The sequence below is a fragment of the Triticum urartu genome, chromosome 1 (genome assembly GCF_003073215.2).
Source record: "Triticum urartu cultivar G1812 chromosome 1, Tu2.1, whole genome shotgun sequence".
In the NCBI taxonomy this organism is placed as follows: domain Eukaryota; kingdom Viridiplantae; phylum Streptophyta; class Magnoliopsida; order Poales; family Poaceae; genus Triticum; species Triticum urartu.
In genome coordinates this window covers 512,452,483-512,464,725 of record NC_053022.1, presented here as the reverse complement: position 1 = coordinate 512,464,725, position 12,243 = coordinate 512,452,483, and the positions used below count along the sequence as shown (strand labels likewise).

At 50.4% G+C, this 12,243-nt stretch overlaps 1 pseudogene; it reads right to left on the bottom strand.

Annotated features, from left to right (window-relative positions):
• Positions 1-342: 342 nt before the first annotated feature.
• LOC125537107 lies at positions 343-7,476 on the bottom strand (annotated as a pseudogene).
• Positions 7,477-12,243: the final 4,767 nt, after the last annotated feature.

The following is a 12,243-nucleotide window of genomic DNA, read 5'->3' as shown; positions in this document are numbered from 1 at the left end:
GGTTTAAAATAGACCGGGAGTATAGAGTTCGGTGTGCTGATTTCAGGGATTGAGAGTTCGGGGTTTGATTTAGCTTTTGCCTATAAATTTAAAGTTTATTTTGAACTTTTTTCACTGAACAAATAACGGAATCATTCACAAAGCACCTTAAATCAACGGCCATAAATTTGACTGACCAAAACTTAAAAATTCAGTCGCCTGACATGTACGTAGCTAATGCGGTTCTGCCAAGTAGGAAAGGAATTAGTAGCCAATGTTCGACAAATAATTACTGTATACTAAACAAATGTATGAAAGAATTACATAAGCTAAGTAAATTGTGAAATAGTATGTATGAATGAATCATGACGATTTCTGGCGTGTGAGGACAGTCCGGTCCGGCACGGGGATGAACTTGACGGCCCAGCCGATGGGCCACGACACGGCGGCGATGGCGAGGCAGACGGCCCACTGCCCCAGCCCCAGCCTCTTGGTGCCGGCGAACCTGGTGAGCACCTCCACCATGACCACCTGCAGCATGAGCGTGACGGCGATGATGACCAGGAACATCCTGTTCTTGAGCACCCCGGCGAACACGTTCTTCTTCTCGATCTCCCGCGCGTTGAACTCGTTGAACACCTGGCAGAGCACGAAGGCGTTGAAGATCATGGTGCCGTTGCCCTTCTCGTCGGTGCCGAAGACGTCCCGGCCCCGGTACTGGAGCGCCAGCAGCAAAGCGATCTGGAACGCCGCCTGCGCGGCGAGGTTGCGCCACATGGCGTTGCTGATGAGCGGCGCCGTGTGGCCGATCCATGAGCGCCTTGGTGGGCGTGTCCGTGGCGAGCGCGAGAGCGCCCATGGTGTCCATGATCAGGTTCACCCAGAGGAGCTGCACGGTGGTGAGCGGCATCTTGCCCGTGGTGATCACGGACACGAAGTTGATGACGAGCGCCGCCACGTTGACGGTGAGCTGGAACTGGATGAACTTTTGCATGTTGTTGTAGACGCAACGCCCCCACAGCGTGGCCGTCACCACCTTGTCGAAGTTGTCGTTGAGGATGATGATGTCCGAGCTCTCCTTGGCCACCTCTGTGCCCTGCACGCCCATGGAAAGCCCCACGTCCGCCTCCTTGCGCGCTGGCGCGTCGTTCGTGCCGTCGCCGGTCACGGCCACCACGTGCCCCTTCTCCTTCAGCCGCTGCACCAGTGCCAGCTTGTCCAGCGGCAGGGACCGCGCCATGACGGGCATCCTGTCCACGATCTCCAGCTGCTGCTCCGGCGACATGGCGCAGAACTCGTGCCCCTCGATGACGATACCGTTGGGGTCATGGCTGGATATGATGCCGCATTCCTTGGCGATCGCGCGGGCCGTGAGGATGTTTTGGCCGGTGACCATCTTGACGGAGACGCCTGCCTTGGTGCAAGCTTCAATGGCGGCCTTGACCTCTGGTCGGCACGGGTGTAACACCACGGATATGATTTATCTAATATGTAATCCAACTCTTGCCGTTTCCGGCGTTAAGTTATTTTATTTTCTCGGGTTCGGATTTTTGTCTCCGTGTGTTGTTGTCGTTGCCATGCATCTCATATCATGTCATCATGTGCGTTGCATACGTGTTCGTCTCATGCATCCGAGCATTTTCCCCGTTGTCCGTTTTGCATTCCGGCGTTCCGTTCTCCTCCGGTGATCATTTCCACCTTTCTTTCGTGTGTGGGGGTTAAACATTTCCGGATTGGACAGAGACTTGCCAAGCGGCCTTGGTTTACTACCGGTAGACCGCCTGTCAAGTTTCGTACCATTTGGACTTCGTTTGATGCTCCAACGGTTAACCGAGGGACCGAAAAGGTCTCGTGTGTGTTGCAGCCCAACATCCCTCCAATTTGGCCCAAAACCCACCTAAACCATCTCCATCATCTAGAGCGTTCGATCACGATCGCGTGGCCGAAAACCGCACCTCATTTGGACACTCCTAGCTCCCTCTATGCCTATATATAGAACCCCCTCCGAAATTCACGGGTGAAACCCTAACCCTCTCCCTCTCCTCGCGACCGGACAAAAATTCCACCGACGGACATGTCCATTTCCACCCCGCCGCCGCCACTTGTCGCCGCCTGATTCGCCCGCCCGGGTGCCCACTTCGCCGCCGCCGCCAGGGCCCGCGGGACCCGCGTCCGGCCCTCCCGGCCCGAAGAGGCGCGCCGCCCGCCGCCTCCCTTCTTCCTCCCGCGCGGCGAGCCGCCCGGCCCTCCCTCACGTCCGGCCGCCGCAGACGCCATCGCCGGCGAGCTCCGGCTCTCCCTCCGGCCGGCGCCGCACCAAGCCCCCGCGCCGGATCTCCTCGCCGCGCCGCCGCCCCACATCGCCGGAGGCCGCGCCGCACCGCCCGGGTCGCCTCGCCCACTCCGGCCTCCTCCTCCCCCTCGCGCCGGCAAGCTTCTTCCACTCCGGCGCCGACCTCCCCGTCGAACCTCGGGAACCGCGCCGCTGCTACAGTGTCTTCGGGCTGGATCTGGATCCGAGAATTTTGCCTCGGTTGACTTTCTCCCGAAATCCTAACTAAATTGCCATGTTCATCGTGTCGTAACTTTGCATCCCTAGCTCCATTTTGGGCATATAGCATATCAAAATGTTCGCCTCAGAGAGTACATCATTTCGTCTCATTGCATCATTTTCATTTGAGTTCATCTTGATGCCCGAAATGCTGTTGGAAGAGTGTTATTTGAGATAATTGTCAGATCTACTGCTCCAAATAGCCATTTGTCATTTTTGCCATGATTAATGTGTGCATGATATGCCCCTGAGCTCTTCATGAGTTTTGTTATATGCGTTGCCATCTTTCCAGAGATGCAACCCATGTATTTTTGTGATGTGTGTGGTGATTAGCACAAGCTTGCAAAGTGGAGCATTCGTTAATGTTGATTTCAGGGACTTAGCAATTCCACTAAGTCCTTGGTTTGTTTATATCAATATGCCATATGTTCATGTTGTTTCCTAGTGATCCATGCCTCTTTTGAGGATGATTAGTAAAGATGTTTTGTTAATATTGTAGTGCTCTATCCATCCATGTTTTTTTTGCAATTATGAAGCACCCTAACTTGAGTCAATCGAGCTCTACTTTTGCTATTTCGTGAATCTGGGCAGATTGTCTACTTGTTAGCGATTTTGCCGAGGATGTTGTAGTTGATCCGTGCATGCTATGTTATTGTTTTTGCCATGTCTAGCTTGTATAATGTGTATTCTTGATGGGTGTATGCTTATATTGTCATTTCATGCTCTATAGTGAGTGCATCAAGCTCGTAAACATGCCTACTTGATATCTGATTTGCATGTTCCAGTTTTTCACTAAGTCTATGATCTGATTATGTTTTTGCCATGTTCACATACTTGCAATTGTATTTTTTGTTCCCTTTTGGCTCAAGGTCACTAAGGGACTTTTGTTAAGCTCTTTGAGTAGCGCAATGCCATGCTTTACTTTGCCATGTTAAGTTCCTGTAGCATATAGTTTTCATGCTCCAAAGTGTGCTACCTGATCTGAAATTCCAGACAAGTGTTAATTTCACTAAGTCTGAAATCTATTTACCAATTGCACTTTTGCCATGCTTGTTTGAACCTGTTAATGGATGAATTGGCCGTATCTCGGTGTTCATCTTTTGTTAAGCATTATGAATGGATCCCTGGCATGTATTTTGTTGCCATGTTTGGGTGCTGTAGCATGTTTGTCTTGTTGCATTTAGATGGCTACTTGCTGTTTATCCCAGACCGGTGCCATATTTGAATTGCTTGCCATTTTCAAACCGTGTCTCCGATTCCGGTGATCTTTATATCGTTTTCAAGCGAAATCATCTCACCTTTCCAGTAGCACACTTGGTTTTCCAAGTTGAAGCCAGGTTCATTCATTCCTTGTCAAATCTTGCATATGCATCACATATCGCATCCCGCATAGCATACCATGTTTGCATCATGTTTGTCTTGTTTGGGTAGACCCGGGAGACGAGTTCGCTAACGAGAATCCCGTTGAGTTTGCTTTCGAGGATCCAGTCAACTCTGACAACTTTGCAGGCAAGATGATCATACCCTCGAAATCACTTCTATCTTTGCTTTGCTAGATGCTCGCTCTTTTGCTATGCCTATGCTACGATGCCTACCACTTGCTTATCATGCCTCCCAAATTGCCATGTCAAACCTCTAACCCACCATGTCCTAGCAAACCGTTGATTGGCTATGTTACCGCTTTGCTCAGCCCCTCTTATAGCGTTGCTAGTTGCAGGTGAAGATTGGAGATCGTTCCTTGTTGGAACATTGTTTACTTGTTGGGATATCATTATATTATCTTGTTATCTTAATGCATCTATATACTTGGTAAAGGGTGGAAGGCTCGGCCTCTCACCTAGTGTTTTGTTCCACTTTTGCCGCCCTAGTTTCCGTCATATCGGTGTTATGTTCCTGGATTTTGCGTTCCTTATGCGGTTTGGTGATAATGGGAACCCCTTGACAGTCCGCCTTGAATAAAACTCCTCCAGCAATGCCCAACCTTGGTTTTACCATTTGCCACCTAGCCTTTTCCCTTGGGTTTCGCGGACTCAAGGGTCATCTTTAGTTTAAACCGCCGGGCCAGTGCTTCTCTAAGCGTTGGTCCAACCTAGAGCACCGTGCGGGGCCGTCCCTTGGCAACTTGGGTTACGTTGGCTCCCGTACGCTTAGCTTATCCGGTGTGCCCTAAGAACGAGATATGTGCAGCTCCTATCGGGATTTGTCGACACAGCGGGTGGTGTTGCCGGACTTGTTTTACCATTGTCGGAGTTGTCTTGTAGAACCGGGATGCCGAGTCTGATCGGAATGTCTCGGGAGAAGGTATATTCCTTCGTTGACCGTGAGAGCTTGTCATGGGCTAAGTTGGGACTCCCCTGCAGGGATTTGAACTTTCGAAAGCCGTGCCTGCGGTTATGGGCAGATGGGAATTTGTTAATGTCTGATTGTAGATAACTTGAACCTTAACTTAATTAAAATGAATCAACTGTGTGAGTTACCGTGATGGTCTCTTCTCGGCGGAGTCCGGAAAGTGAACACGGTGTTGGAGTAATGCTTGCCGCAGGTTGTTCTCTAGTTATTCGTTCGCGCTTTGCCTTCTCTTCTCGCTCTCTTTTGCGAACAGGTTAGCCACCATATATGCTAGTCGCTTGCTGCAGCTCCACATATTACCTTGCCTTACCTATAAGTTTAAATAGTCTTGATCGCGAGGGTGCGATATTGCTGAGTCCCTGTGGCTCACAGATTACTTCCAAACCAGATGCAGGGCCTGATGACTCCGTTCCAGATGACGCGCTTGAGCTCAAGTGGGAGTTCGACGAGGACTCACGCCGCTACTACGTGTCTTTCCATGATGATCAGTAGTGGTGCCCAGTTGGGGCGATCGGGACCATGTCGCATGTTGGGTTGATCTTTTATTTTGGCACCGTAGTCGGGCCATGAGTGATTGGATGATTTAATGCTATTTATGTACTTTGTTTGACGTGGCGAGTGTAAGCCAACTATGTACCTTACCCTTTTATTATCTAAATTACATGGGATGTTGTGACGATTGCCTTACTTGCGACATTGCTTTCAATGCGTTATGCCTCTAAGTCGTGCTTTGACACGTAGAAGATATAGCCGCATCGAGAGCGTTACAACGGGTCTTTCAACCCGACGAAGCCCAGCAATGTCAGACCGTCGTCGTCAATCTTTGATTGCTCAGTGCCGTTGAGTTGCTTGTAGGCAAAGGCGATGCACCGGAGGCTGCCGATGGCCATGTCGTTGATCACCATCTCGAGGTTTCTCCTCTGCTCCACCCTGAGTTGGCACCGCCCCGTCCGTGTCCACGTACATCGAGCAGTTCGCCAGCACCATCTCCGCGGCGCGCCTTTCCAGTGTGCGACCACCGTGCCGGTAGCGTTGTCCTTGATCATCAGGCCGCTGCGCTTCTTGTCCAAGTTGAAGGCCTCGACGTGCAGCACCTTGCAGCTCCTCTTCAACGCGTCGACGTCCATGCCGAGGTCCGCTACGGCCCACGACAGCAGCGCCTTCTCCGTCGGGCTGCCTGTTATCTCCGGCGGCGACACGTTGTCCGGCTTGTAAACGCTTCCCGTGGTGTTGAGCCCAGCTCCCTGGCAAAGCAAGGTAACGACGCTCCCGGCGATCGCCGTGGCACCTCTGGGCTTGTCGGTGCCGACCCAAAACTCGGTCACCTTCATCTGGTTGAGCGTCAACGTTCCGGTCTTGTCGGTGCAGATGGCTGTGACTGACCCCATTGTCTCGCATGCCGACAGGCGGCGCACCCGCGCGTTCTCCTTCACCATCCTCTTCATGGAGAAGGCGAGCGTCAGCGTCATGGCGAGCGGGAGGCCCTCGGGGATGGCGATGACGATGATGGTGATGGCCTGCTGGAAAATGACGACGAGGAAGCTGAACACGGAGTCGAAGGTGACGTGGCCCTTGTTGAACAGCGGCTTGCCTTGCTCGTCCTTGGTGTTGCCGGTGAAGTGGCGCGCGGTGAGCACGGTGAAGACGAGCACCGCGACGGCGACGCCGATCTTGCCAATGCTTGAGGTGAGGCGCTCGAGGCGCTCCGCTCATCATCTCGCCCCACAAGGTGTCGGTGACGAGCATCCGGCCGTAGCCATCGACGATCTTCATGCTGCCGGTGAGGAAGGGGTTCTTCTCGGCATCGATCTCGATCGGGCGGGGCTCCAGGAACACCCCGTCCGCCGGCACCGAGTCGCCGATCTTGAGTATCACCACGTCGCCGACCAAGACATCGAATATGGAGACCTCCTGCCTCCGGCCGGCGCGGACGACGGTGACGGCAATATTGTTGGACTCGCTGGCTAGCTTGTCGAACCGCTTGGCCTGGCTGTGGTTGCTGACGGCGGACACGGCAGCAACGAGGAACACGGCGAGGAAGATACTTACGCCGTCGTACCAGCCGTCCTTGAGGCTGTGCTCCTTGATGCCGAAGCCGAGGGAGACGGCGGCGCAGACGAGGAGCACGATGAGGAAGACGTCCTTGAGCGCGTCCCAGACGTGGCTGAAGAAGCTCTTGGGCCTGGGCTTGGGGTACGTGTTCCCGCCGAACGACTCCCTGCGGCGCCGCACGTCGTCGCCGTCCCCGCGGATGCCGCGCTCGGCGTGGGACGCCAACGCGGCTGCGATGCCAGCGCCGGCCGCCCCCGAGGCGGCGGAAGCAGTCGTCGCGCTTCTCCTTGACCAGGCCCTTGAAAAGCTCGTCATCAGCGGCGTTACCGGACGAGTGGGCGTCGGTGTCGCTGCCGTCGTGGTGGATCTTGATGGTGACGTAGGAGGAGGTGCTCCGCGGACAGAATGCCGAGTCTGGCTAGCCTGTGGCACGTCCGGATGACGGTCAGCGCCTTGCTCCATTACCTCCCCGGCTGCCACGAGGAGGACGGGGAAGGCGACGTCGACCGGCGGCCCACGGCGATCAAGACGTCGGCGCACTCCATCCGTTGTGCAGCGGGCGATCGGAAAGCCAGGCGAGAAGGGTGAGAGGAAACTAAGACGGGCGGACGAGGGATCAATGGATGCGGCGGGGAGGTGAGATCGGTCAAGAACTCCTAGGACACGAGGACGGATGTAGCTGGGAGGGTCAGGTCAGGGGATGGATGCCTGAATTCCTTGCTGGGTTTGATATATCAGTTTTGCTAGAACTCATCCAGATGAGATATACTTTGGTCTCATTCACCTTTTATAGCCATTGGATGTGATGCTATAAGATACGTGTGTGCTGACGTGGGTTGTTTTGTTCTTGATTTTCAGGTGAATGAGACCAAATTATATCTCATTTAGATGAGTTCTAGGTATTCCCTTGATATATATGTAACCCTGTAATCCTATTGTATTCTAAGGGGGTGTTTGTTTTCAGGGACTTTTTTGTGTAGGGATTAGAAAAAATTCCTCTTAGACATTTTTACTAAATGGGAGGGACTTTTGAAGGACTAAACTAGACATTTGAGACTAAATGAAGAAGACTCTCAAGGAGAGTCTTTTTGAGAATTTTTGAGACTTTTTCAACAATGCCCCTTCATGCACGCATTGGCTCGCCATCCCATGGTGTTGTTTGATTGTTATTTTTCTATATACTAGGGGCAATATGGTCATTTAATAACCTCTAGGAAGGGACTATGAACTTTTTAGCCTCTGAAAACAAATAGGGAGGGTTTTTTTAAAGACTAGGGATTTTTTAGTTGAAACTAGAAAAAGTCTTAAAACTAGAGAACCAAACACCACCTAAGACAAGTCAGGGAAGCTTCCTGGAAATCAGAGTGGAAACTGCTCGACGAACCACCTCGAGTGCCGTGGGACGGCGAGTTCGTTCGTTTCTTCCGTCACGCCAACGGAGCAACCATTACTGTTGGTGGTCTGTTATAAGGTAGCCGTTGCACTGCATGCGGGATTCATTTTCAGGCCAAAAATACCCTGCATTTACTTCCACAACAAAATATGTCAATGCTGTGTGAATGTCGTTCAAAAGCTGCAACGTTTATTTGCATTGGATCTACCAAATACTACCCACCATAATGGGTGGTAGGATGCACCGTAAAAAATCACTATTCAGAAAAGGCCCAAGCGCTATGTATCGCGTAATCTTGGACGTGCACCCCACTGACACGCTCTTGAGTCTCGCCCACTTTCTTCGGCCACCATGTTAAACAAAGCGAGCTTCCAGTAGGCATCTCGTTTGAACGAATTCCGCAAAGAAACGCACAAGAATTGTTTACTTGCAGGGGTGTAAAGAGGGATATACTCCCTCCGTAAAGAAATACAAAAGTGTTTAGATCGCTAACCCTTATATTTCTTTACACAGGGAGTATACATAATAAAAAACACAGCATTTAAGAAGGTGTAAAAAAAGGAATGACCAAGGTTCAGACATGCTCACTTCACCTGATGATTCAGGTGTACATGTGGCGACCCAAAGTTGCCACAGAGCTTTTCATCACTACGATGGTCTTCTTTTTGGTGTGGGATGACAGAGGCTCGAACCAGGGCCGGCCCTGAGGGGGGGCGGCCGCCCCAGGCCCCCATAATCTGGGGGGGGGGGGGGGGGGGCTCCCTTCCCTGGTTGCATATACGTACGTAGGTTGGCCCATTAGACTGTAGCGAGTTTCTCCTGAAAAGAAAAACGAGTAGCCCGGCTGACTAGATCCCAAGTAAAGGCCCGAGGAACGGAGCTAGGACGCAACTCACGCAGTTTTTCCTCTGATCGTGCGACATTCCCGTTAGCCGTGATGCCCAATCGCCCAATCTTCGTCACAGGCTGCAGCGCTGGGCGCGGTAGGGCATCTCCCAGGCCCAGCGGCTCCGGTGTCCCGGTCTCAAATCTCCAGCCTCCAGCGCTGGGGCCGATCACCTCTCGCCCTCCCGCCTCGTGCTAGAGTGGGACACCGGAGCATCCAATCGAGGCGTCGATCCGACCAATCCGAGGCGTATGATGTATTCCCTGCAGATTAAGTACGTACTAATCTGATGTATTTATTTTTTGCAGATTAAGTACATAATTTATTTTCTTCTTCCACTGTTCTTTTGTAATCTGATGTGTTTTTTGTATTTTCATCAATGTATTATCAGCTCCAAAAAATATGCATCTTGTAGCGAAAAGGAAAAGGGAAACAGCGTGTGGTTGTCTTCATAGAATCACACAGACAGGACCTATTGACATTTTATTTACGAGTACATCTGATGCGTCAATGCGCCATGATGTTGAGTTTGCAATAGTTGTCGTGGGGAAAGAACAACCAACTAATGGGAATTCTGAATCTGAGAAGCAAGAAGAAAATGTCGACACCAACATCAGTGATGACAATGTAAGTGGCTCTCCGAACGTAACTAATTCATTGGATGCACATTTACAGTCGCCTAGTGTTCATGAACATCTATTTTTTACTTTGATATTTATGCTCCAAGAAATTGGGGCAATCCTGACATTAAAGCAAAAGACGTACGTAGGTTGGCCCATTAGACTGTAGCGAGTTTCTCCTGGAAAGAAAAACGAGTAGCTCGGCTGACTAGATCCCAAGTAAAGGCCCGAGGAACGGAGCTAGGACACAACTCACGCAGTTTTTCCTCTGATCGTGCGACATTCCCGTGAGCCGTGATACCCAATCGCCCAATCTTCGTCACAGGCTGCAGCGCTGGGTGCGGTAGGGCATCGTCAGAATCGCGATTTTGAATCGGATCGGAGCTCCGATGGTAAGATTGCAAATCGTAGAATCTTCACTATCAGGATCGTAGAAACGTAAATTCTATGAACTAAAATCGTAGAATCATAGGGGTTAGTTTGGATCGTAAAGTCATAGAATCGTATAACAGAATCGCGATTCTGACAACCTTCCCAGCGGCTCCGGTGTCCCGGTCTCAAATCTCCAGCCTTCAGCGCTGGGGCCGATCACCTCTCGCCCTCCCGCCTCGTGCTAGAGTGGGACACCGGAGCATCCAATCGAGGCGTCGATCCGACCAATCCGAGACGTATGATGTACTCCCTGCAGATTAAGTACGTACTAATCTGATGTATTTATTTTTTGCAGATTAAGTACGTAATTTATTTTCTTCTTCCACTGTTCATTTGTAATCTGATGTGTATTTTGTATTTTCATCAATGTATTATCAGCTCCAAAAAAATATGCATCTTGTAGCGAAAAGGAAAAGGGAAACAACGTGTGGTTGTCTTCATAGAATCACAGAGACAGGACCTATTGACATTTTATTTATGAGTACATCTGATGCGTCAATGCGCCATGATGATGAGTTTGCAATAGTTGTCGTGGAGAAAGAACAACCAACTAATGGGAATTCTGAATCTGAGAAGCAAGAAGAAAATGTCGACACCAACATCAGTGATGACAATGTAAGTGGCTCTCCGAACGTAACTAATTCATTGGATGCACATTTACAGTCGCCTAGTGTTCATGAACATCTATTTTTTACTTTGATATTTATGCTCCAAGAAATTGGGACAATCCTGACATTAAAGCAAAAGATTATTTCCTATGTTAAGGTATATGATCTTATTTATGAATTGAAGATTATCAAATTCACTTAGTCATATGGCGTAATGTCTGCTATGGAGATTTTCAAGCATGTGAGAGAGGTTGATTGTTATCCCAATGTGTCCATTGCTTATTGCATCTTATTTACTGTGCAGGTGACTGTCGCATCGATTGGATCAAGCTTTTCAAAGTTGAATATTGAAGAACTATTTAGGATCAACAATGACTCAAGAGAGATTAAATGGAGTATTATGGATCGAGAAGAAATTATTGGATGAGATTGACATCAACCCCCTCATAAGTGACTTTACATTGAGGAATGTAAAGAAAATTCGAAGGTAATATATATAAATCATTTTATATGAATACTGCTTTTGTATGCGTATAAGTGTTTATTGGTAACATTTTATATGCGTAAATTTTGTTACTATTATAATGTTTATATTAAGGGCCCTGACTTTTAGTTCCGCCCCGGGCCCCCAAAATACCAGGACCGGCTCTGGCTCGAACTCTCGACTTCAAGGATGGAGGAATAACTGGCCATCTACAAGGACAAGACGAGGCCGACGGAGACCAGCAGGTCGTGGCTCAACCAGGTGCATGCGCTCGTCCACCTCCGCCAGCGCTCGCCCTTGAGTAGCACCGGAGCCAGAGCTGGAGACGTGAGCGATCCTGAGGTCGACGATAGGGGTGCAAGGCAAGAGGCAAGGGTTCCTAATTGTATGTGTGCAGGCAGAGGCAGTCCAGCATACGCATATTGCATCATCTGGGGAACTCTGTCGAATGGAGACAACACAGATTCTTCCTGCTGACGGTTAAATTAAACGCGTCCAAAAGACTGTGAATGCAGACAGCACATATTCTTAAATAGTGAACTCAAAAGAGAAACCCAAAAGTGCCTTCCATCCAAGTGCTTCATACAGGGCCGACCCTAAGGGGGGGCAGGGGGCGGCCGCCCCCGGGCCCCCATAATCTAGGGGGCCCCTCCCTGGTTGCATATACGTACGTAGGTTGGCCCATTAGGCTGTAGCGAGTTTCTCCTGAAAAGAAAAACGAATAGCCCGGCTGACTAGATCCCAAGTAAAGGCCCGAGGAACGGAGCTAGGACGCAACTCAAGCAGTTTTTCCTCTGATCGTGTGACATTCCCGTGAGCCGTGATGCCCAATCGCCCAATATTCGTCACAGGCTGCAGCGCTGGGCGCAGTAGGGAATCTAATGCGGTG